The sequence below is a fragment of the Bactrocera latifrons genome, unplaced genomic scaffold (genome assembly GCF_001853355.1).
Source record: "Bactrocera latifrons isolate USDA-ARS-PBARC rearing strain unplaced genomic scaffold, ASM185335v1 scaffold_67, whole genome shotgun sequence".
In the NCBI taxonomy this organism is placed as follows: domain Eukaryota; kingdom Metazoa; phylum Arthropoda; class Insecta; order Diptera; family Tephritidae; genus Bactrocera; species Bactrocera latifrons.
In genome coordinates, this window is record NW_017537345.1 from 805,540 (window position 1) to 815,225 (window position 9,686).

Below are 9,686 nucleotides of genomic sequence, written 5' to 3' on the forward strand. Positions count from 1 at the left end.
AATTGGCGCCACGTAGCGAAAAGAAGAAACGACTGGCGCGCTGTTGTTAACTCGGCTATAATCGCGTAAGCGGTGTCTACGCCAATTAAGAAGAAGAAGTATCGATCTCTAAGGGCTATTTAAATCCTCTGAAAACACGTCGATTTTCAAGAACAGAGATTAATGGACGATTTTCGAAAACCAAAACACAAAATTTTTTTTGGAAGCACAAAATTTCAAGCAGAATCGCCAAACAAACCGTAAGGAAAAACAAAAATGCGGGAAATGTTCTAGGGATCATTCTGAAAAACTCTGCCTAAGAGACCATGGGTTTCGCGCCAGCATTTGTAAGGCCAAGTTTGTTAGGAATTATAAACATTTCATAATCAGTTTTTGTGATATCCAAATGAAATGTAGTAAGTTAATTTAAAGCGCTTCCTCTTACATATTTGAAGAAATATGCCCTGTGTTCCTATCCGATATATGTAAAATTCAATTTCTGTTTTTGTGGGAGATTTTCGATTTTTAGATTTTTTCGATTTAGTTCATATATTGCACAAATATTCTAAGCCGATCATAAGTCTAATCTGGCCACTAAATTCGATTCGAGATATTTCTCCTATATGTGTGACAGGAAAGGTGTTCCCACCTCAATCGCAAAAGCGGGACAGTCAAAAACTGTATGTGTGCCAATGGAACATGAGCGCTGGTATAATTTTTGGGAAATGCAGCTCATCTTAAAACACCTATGTATGTATATAGTGGACTGCTGTTTACTTTCAGGCTCATACACGAAAATTCATCACCTGCCACTATGTTATAAACGTGTTTCGAAGCGTCGTTAACATATTCCTTTTTTTTTAACTTTTTTTCGACCAATCGACACAATCATTTTTGAGCGATAGCAAATTGTATGATACCCAACGTGAAGAAATTTTTTTTTTGACAATCGAATGGTGATGCATTATTGAATGTAGTTCGCTAAAACTCACAATGGTTCATATGACGATCTTGCAATATCAGTTTGTACACAGCAATAATGGTTTTGGACGACCTTCCGGAAATTCGTCTTGGTGTTATGTACGACGACGATTGAATTCAATATATCATCGATAAACACTGGTCTCTAATAGAGTTTCATTGTAAAAAATTCAATTAAGTTCTTCGATGCACTGTCGCTGAGTTAATCCACGTCGCAAGTTGTAAAACATAATTGATAAATTTCGTGATTTGATGCCATTTTTATCGAGATGAATATTTTAAGTTACTGTAAACAACACAAGTGGCGTTTCCTTTTGGATGTTACAAACATCTTGGCAAACTTAATATTACCGGCCGCTCATTGCGTGAAAACAAAAATAAAATCAATTATGACAACTCTAGAAACTGTTTAGAAAATCACACAAAAAGCCGTTATTATTAATATGACAAATGTATGTGTATGTGTCGGTGTCTGTGGTTGTAGTGGCAGCAGTAGTTTATACATATTTTCAATTTCGATTATATTCAAAACATTTGCCCTTGATTGGACTTTTTACTATAATCCCGGTGACTTAGTTGCTTGCACCCAACCATTCCGCCATCCTGTCGTGCAACAGACGGACCATGCAGGCATTTCCGTTTTGACTTTACAGTTCGTGACTTTTGTGCGATGACGGTTTTTTCCTGTCTACTTTCCCCATAAAACAACTGACGGTGAGTGGAGTGAGGCAGTGTGTAGTGGTGGGAGCGCGTGTTGATTTTTTTGTCTTCTAAGACAAGCAGCGCGTTTTGATAAAGTGCAAGAGCAAATGGAGCGCTACAGCTTAGAAGTGATAGATACATACATATGTATGTACATGTATGTACATCAAAATATATATACTTATATATATACATATGTATATTCTGTCATATATATGTATTTATATATATATAATTAGAGTATATTTTTGCGCATATATGAGTATGTATGTGTGTGTATGTCGTATATTTGTAGGTGTCAGGAAAGTCAACGTTGTACCTAATTTGATTCAGTTTGCCGTGACAAGTTATAGTGTGGACCAAAAAACAGCAAAAAAAATTTAAGTGAAATAACGGTAACAAAGAAATGAAATTACTTGAGTGTTGGCCGATGTGAAGAGTGTGGCAAGCTGTGGAGTGAGCAGTTTATGAAAATTCCCACTCAAGCGTCCAACACTGAGGGGATGTTTGTTGTTGTTGTTGTTTTTTTTTTTTTTGTGCGCACGCAATTCCATTATGAAATGAAATAGAAAACGGAATCCTTCGTTTTAATTTCAGCCTTCGTTTTAATTTTCAGCGAAACCATCAACACACAAAAAGAAAGAGAACAAGAGCAGCTAACGGAATTGCAAGCTCAACTGTGTACCAATCAAAACTCAAAGCTTTATTTATTATTTGTTTTGGTCAAAATTGCAATTTAAAATCTCTTGATTTAATAATTTCGGAAATTGTCGGATGCAAAAAAATATATTTTCGAGAGTGACCCATATTTGTAAAGTCACTTTCAAAATGGCACGTACTCTCCCAACATACTATACATACATACATACATACAAATGCACATCCTGCCGCTATTTTCTACTCTCCACTTCGATATTGTTGACACTCTTCCGCCTCCACCACCGTCTCGCTTCGTTTGACGCATTAATACGTAAACAAATCAGGAATGTAATGATGCAACTCTGTGTCTATTTGCTTTCTCTCACGCTTCATTTTGGTTCGAATTGAAATTTAAATACGAAAAAGAAAATACACAAAAAAAGCAAAACTAATGAAAACGAGAACAAATTTAGACAGCAACGTTCTGCGCACCGTTGGCATGGCCATCATCATAATTTATACGACACAATTGAGCGTGTCAATTTTGTTGTTACTAGGCTTAAGGCCAAGTGCCCGCACGAAGCGCGTGTGGCGTGAAATTAGAGTAACGCTTTAGTTTCAACGCTTACTTTCTTATAATTAAGTACTAAATACATACGGTGTATTCAGTTTTTTTCTTGTTCTTTAATATTGAGGGGAAAATATCTTGTTGCAAAATTTGAAACCTTTTAGTTAGAGATCGTGATTCCTAAGTGATTTCAAGACATGTACTCGACTCAAGCCCTAGCTATGATGAAAGCCATTGACCTTAAAATATTTAACGAAATTTTTTGAAGTAATTGAGATGTTAATTAAAGACTCGTTTTTAGTCTTCAACTCTCTCACTTTATTTTAAGCAATACATATAACATAGAAGAACCAAAATAAATATTTTAGCATTTTTTAGTTAATTAGTTAGTAGCAATTTTCTGATAATCAATGTAAGCGAGTTTTTTGAATCCATATTACACAAAACCAGTTTCGACGAACTGTGTGGTACTGTGCTGACTTTTTTATATTCTTGCAACATGTTGCTTCTTCTGCTTCTTCTTTAATTGGAGATTCCAAGTGTTGTCAGGTCTTTCTCCACCTAACGTAATGAAAGTCTTCTTCTTACTCTGCCTCCCCCGGCAGGTACTGCATCGAATCAGAGCTGAAGTGTTCTTATCGGACGACATGACCTAGCCAGCGTAGCCGATGTTTTTTAATTCGCTGAACTATGTCAATGTCGTCGTATATCTCGTACAGCTCATCGTTCCATCGAATGCGATATTCGCCGTGGTCAACGCGCAAAGGACCATAAATCTTACGCAGAACCTTTCACTCGAAAACTCGTAACGTCGACTTATCATATAGCATATAGCAGGACGGGAATAATGAATGACTTATAGAGTTTGGTTTTTGTTCGTCGAGAGAGTACTTTACTTCTCAATTTCCTACGTAATCCGAAGTAGCACCTGTTGGCAAGAGATATTCTGCGTTGGATTTCGAGGCTGACGTTGTTGTTGGTGTTGATGCTGGTTCCAGGATAGACGATTGAATATTGAGATACTAGATGAAAATATGGCGAAAAATTCACAAGGAATCAATGCAGTATGTGAGAGTGCATTCGTATGCAAAGATCCAAAACTCATCACCAGTAATAGCATGCCTTATCACATCCTAGTGGCCGGAAAGCATTGTTTTACAGACAGTAACGCGGTCCCGTTTTTTCGAAAAAATATAATGATTTCGGAACCAATCGTGTTTCCACTTCTCTTAGACCCACTCTGACAGCAGAAGGATTTGAAAGAGGTAAGATAATCTTAGTCTAGCCTATGAGAGACTTAAGTGGCGAAATTCCATGACGCTTCCCCCAAAGGACAGCATTAATAAAAGAGTAAATTTCATTAAGGATTTCAAGATTGCCCTTAATAGCATGATTGAATATATTAATTTCATTCTCGAGCTAGTGTTTGGGGATAGTACATTCAAGTGGCACACCGACTCTAAAACGTTGAAGGGAATTAGTGCAGGAGTCGCAGGTCCACGAACCAACTCTTCATACCTATAGAAAGTTATCCGAGCGTATTTCAAGCAGAAGTCTTTGCTATAAGTCGGTGTGTAGAGATAAACCTCCAACGCAACTAACTCATAGAACATATAGCCATACTCAGCGAAAGTCAAACGATCGAGTGTATAGGACAGCTGCATAGTCTATCAGAACGTAACCGAGTGCACCCTATCTGGGTGTCCGTTCACAAATGAACTATCTATTAGGCACGCCCGCTCCGCAGCATCCACTAACATGGTAAGACCTAAACTTTTAATTGCCATACCATAAAGAAGCTGTTCCACTTTTTCCTATTTCCAAAAGTGAAGTGAGTCCTAATGGGCCGTTGCTTTACAAGATAGATGAAGGTCGCTGAAAAAACTAGAAGTTATCCCAAAACTCGGGTTTGAGAAGTGTTTCGACGATGGCTAGAACTGCAGACATAAGTACTTAATATCGAATGGGTACTATTATTATATTACGGTATTAACGCATTTCATCATGGAAAGACTTTCGCCTAAGCAACGTTCAAATATATAGCAGGCATAGCTGAAAATGAACACGATCTTAAATTGAAAGCGTTTAAAACACAGCTTGTGCAAGAACTGAAGCCGCTCAACCTTCCCAATCTATATCGCTACGCTCTATAGGCTCTTGAAAAGTTCCAAGAAGATCCGATGTTTCCAAGCCAAATTTTATTCAGCGATGTGGTCCATTTCTGGCTCAATGGGTATTTAAACAAAAAAATTGCCGCATTTGGGACGAAGAGGAATCTGAAGAGTTTCAAGAGGTGCCATTTCTTCCGGACAAAAACAATAGTTTGTGGGCAGGTGGTGTCATTGGTTCATATTTCTTCAAAAATTATGTCAGTGAAAACATAACCGTCAATGACGACCGTTGAAACTCGTGATCCTGGCGACATTTGGCTTCAACAACATCGGATCAATCAATGGATTTATTGAGAAAACACTACGGTGAGCAGATAATTCCACATTTTGGACCGGTCGTTTTGGCCACAAAGCACGTGTGATATCACAACGTTAGACTTTTTGGTGGGGATTTGTAAAGCGTGAAGGCTATGCGGACCATTCCACTTCGATTCAGGGCTTGGAGCAAAACATCACGTGGGTTATTCACCAATTACCGGTCGAAATGTTCGAGCGAGCCATCGGAAAGCGCAATCAACGTATGGACCATCTGAGACGTAGCCGCAGCCAACATCTGAAAGATATAATCTTAATAAATTTGAAGTTTCTTTGTTTTTTCTTTAACAAGTAGGCACAACCTCGAGATGGATCACACCTTTATTAACACAATGAAATTCGAATTTGATGCCGTTATTTATGAGCCATATACCTGTATGAATAAGCATGTGATTCATTTCATATTATATTAGGCAGATTGAACGTAAATTTAATTTCAACCACAGATCTATACTTTATTCTATATACTAATATACACATATGTATATGTGTACATGTATGTTTATGTTTAGGTATTATTAAATGTTCTAAAAATTACAAATACAATGGTGTTCGTAATAATCAAATTCATAAATCATAAATTCATCTAAGGGCATCTTTAAAATGCAGGCTTAAATGTTTATTAACTCCCTCCTGTATTTGTACAGAAATATACATATATATACTTACATACATACATACAATTAGTATGAATGAATTCAACTAATAGGTTTGTTTGTTTATTCATACATAATTAGTTATGCCTCGCACAAATTACATTTAAAATGCACAAATTCATAAGTTACATGAATGTACGTTTCATTGGCGCAATGTTTAGACGCTTTGCTTTTGTTGTTGCTACTGACATTTACATACACAGTCACAAGATAAAAAGGAAGCGAGAAAACAAAATGGCGTTATTGTAAGGTAGGCGGTGGGGAGGAAGTGACAGCCAACGATTTATGAGTGGTTTTGTAGATGTACATATATACTTACAGACAGATATACATACAAACATATATATATATATATACATATATACACAATAATAAATATAAAAATATACATTTATATAAACACAAATTTTAAATGCTTGACAGTGGCATTTCGATCGCTCGCATGCAGAAAACGCACAAAACTTTTCGAAAATATAAGTTTGCGTCTTTGAAAAAAAAAAAACAGAGTTTGCAAGTACGGCAACACTGGCACATCTTCACATAGTAATAGAACATGCAACGGTCTGCATGAGCATAGATACTCTGGCAGCGTGGCGAAATGTTTGCAACAACTCAGTTAATTATTCACGCAATGTCGCTGTGCGGCAACAAGAACAACAAGCACAGTCAGCGAGTTGTTCACAATGAATTTCGTCTATGCGCGGGGGGCACGAGGTTAACAGTCAAGTTGGCAGTCGAGGCTTTTTAATATTTATGAACACAACCGATTCACTAATTATAATTAGGAATTGAAAAGTTAGTAAAAGCATACTTCAAGCTCCAACTCCAAGTAGTAGGTTTGTGCATTTGTGCAGCGCGAGATGGTTGGAGAATACCCGGGGTGTGAGCGCTTACGTGCGTAGACTATAAACTGGTAGCTGGTACCCGTGCTCATACTCATGCATTTGTTTGTTTGTATGTATGTAATAGCAAACGCGCTTAAAAAGGGTTGAGTTGCAGACTATGCGTGCTAATAATTTAATATTTTCTTGCTACTGCCAATATGTGAGAAGAATTTTGAATATGGTGAAGTATACACAAAAAGTAGAGAGTGTTTGTGAAAAACATTTAACAAACATTGAAACCCAGAAATGGTATATTCTTTAAATTTTAGGACAGAGAGTGAAACTACGAATCTTGAAGTCCTTGTCATCGTCCATGCCTCTGAACCATATACATAGCAGGACGGTAATAATGAGTGACTTAGAGAGTTTGGACTTTGCTTGTCGAGAGAGGCCTTTACTTCACAATTTCCTACTCAGTCCAAAGCAGCACCTGTTAGCAAGCCTTACTCTGCGCTAGATTTCGAGGCTGACGTTGTTGTTATTGTTAATGATTCCAAGATAGACCAAATTATCTAAGACTTCGTATGTTATGATTACCAACAGTAACGTGGGCGTCTAGTCGCGAATGCGACGATTGTTTGTTTGATRACAGGAGATATTTCGTCTTGGCCTCGTTCACTGCCGGACCCCACGAAGTTGTGGTGTGTCCCGATTCTCTTTTCAAGGGTTTTTTCAAGATTTGACGCATAGGGAATATATGGTCGGTTGTTGATTTTCCTGGTCTAAAGCCACACTGATAAGGTCCAATCAGTTTATTGACGGTAGACTTCAATCTTTCACACAGTACGATAGAACCTTCCTACGTCTTCCTGTTTTTGGATTGGGCAGAGCACACTTAACTTCCATTCCTCGGTCATGCTTTCGTCCTACCGTATTTGAATAGCATCGGCCCCTGACGCTTTGTTGTCCTTCAGACGGGTAATTGCCATTCGAACTTCTTCATGGTCGAGCAATGGAACGTCCGCTCCATCATCAATCCTATAACAGGAGATTAATCAAGACACCACTGATCTCTCTCTCTCTCTCTCTCTCTCTCTCTTTTTTACGCCAAACTTCAATTGTTATCACCTCTTTATTCAACAGAGGAAAATTGATATTTTTAATAAAATTTATTTATATATGATATAGAAATGGTAGAAAAACCAATTTTTTTCAGGCATCTCTCAAAACTCCTTAAATGCTTTAGAGCATCAAAAATTCGATTCCGCAGGAATTTAAAACCCCTTGTACATTTAAATATTTGTTTATAACAGCTAACATTTTTAATTTGATTTGAAAATTAGTGTTACCCTGTGTTTATCTGTAATGTCTATTTCATTACGCACCCATTGTTGAATTCGAAGTTAGTGTAGAACATAACCATACAGGCGGATTCCGCTTTCGAATATTTTAGCATAGTCATGAACCTCGTTTAGCAAACAAAGAATTTCAACGCCGTTAAATAAAGAATTATACGGCCAATATCAAAAATAAACGCATTTCATATCGGATGAAGAAATAGTAAGAATCGGAAGCGAAAGTTTAGAAGCGTAGTTAAATTTTTTACGAAAAAAATAATTTGAATAAAGTTGGTTACTATAAATATAATGTGCAATAGACACGGAAATAAAATATAATAAGACAGATGCCACACAAGTCTTGTATAGCTGGCGTTTTGTTCTCTTTGAAGCTTTGCTGCAAATGGCGTCAACCGATGAATGTGAAAATGTTTGTAAGTGCTTTCCAGCCAAATATATGTACATTGGAAGTTTCTAAAACGAGCCGAAAATTAATGTGAAGTGAATTTTTAAAATTATATTAGTGATTTGTACAAGTTTATAGGTTGTGAGACTACTAACACCTGTTCACCGAACATCGTACATCATAACAGTCATTCTTCCATCTCTATTAAATACATCGAAAAGTTAAAGAAACACTCCTTGAAAATCATCATGTTGTCATCGGAGTAGTTGTAGAGGATCTAAACATCTCTGGTGAATCCACTTAACATATTTTGGTTAACGTTTTGGGTATGAACGGGATCGATTTTGGACTCATACCAAAATACTTAAATCTTTGAAAAAAAGGTTTCGAGTAAAGGTCCCAAAAAAGATGATTGGAGAAAAAGTGACGAACCGGGAGACCCTACATTCATTAGATTCATCATTATTGATAACGAGTCGTGGGTTTACTAATATGACTTCGAAACTGTCCAAAAATCTAGCTAATGCCACTCCAAAATTTATTTTATCCAAAATCACTTCAAAGTCTGTCTAAAATGAAGGTGATCCTCTTTCTCTTTGTTTGCTGCGTTGCGGTTCAACATGAATTCATCCCATCGGTCAATAAAGAATACTACTTAACCATTTTGAGGCATCTACGAGAAGCAATGCATCGTAAACTCCATTATTTGTGGCTAAACATCTGACTTTTTTATGTTTTTGAAATTTTCTCTATACAAAATCTCCAGATAAATCTTTCGCGTTACAAACAATCAACTGTCAACAATGCACTGCTAATATGGAGATCAAATTTCATTACAACAAAAAAGGGTGAAACAATCTATAATGGAAAAAATTTACCGATTCGGTTTCGATTCGCGCAGTATTTAAATGAACCAATCCGGGTCAAATTTGATCAGATGGTAATAGTTAAAAAAAATTTATATCACTCATTATTTTCCCAAATTTAAAGACATTCACTTACATTTCACTTATATGTAATGTCTTTTTAATATGCAACTTTATTCACTACATATTTTCAAAAGAGTAACAAAGTATTCGCAACAAAATAATAAATTCTTCTTCTAAAT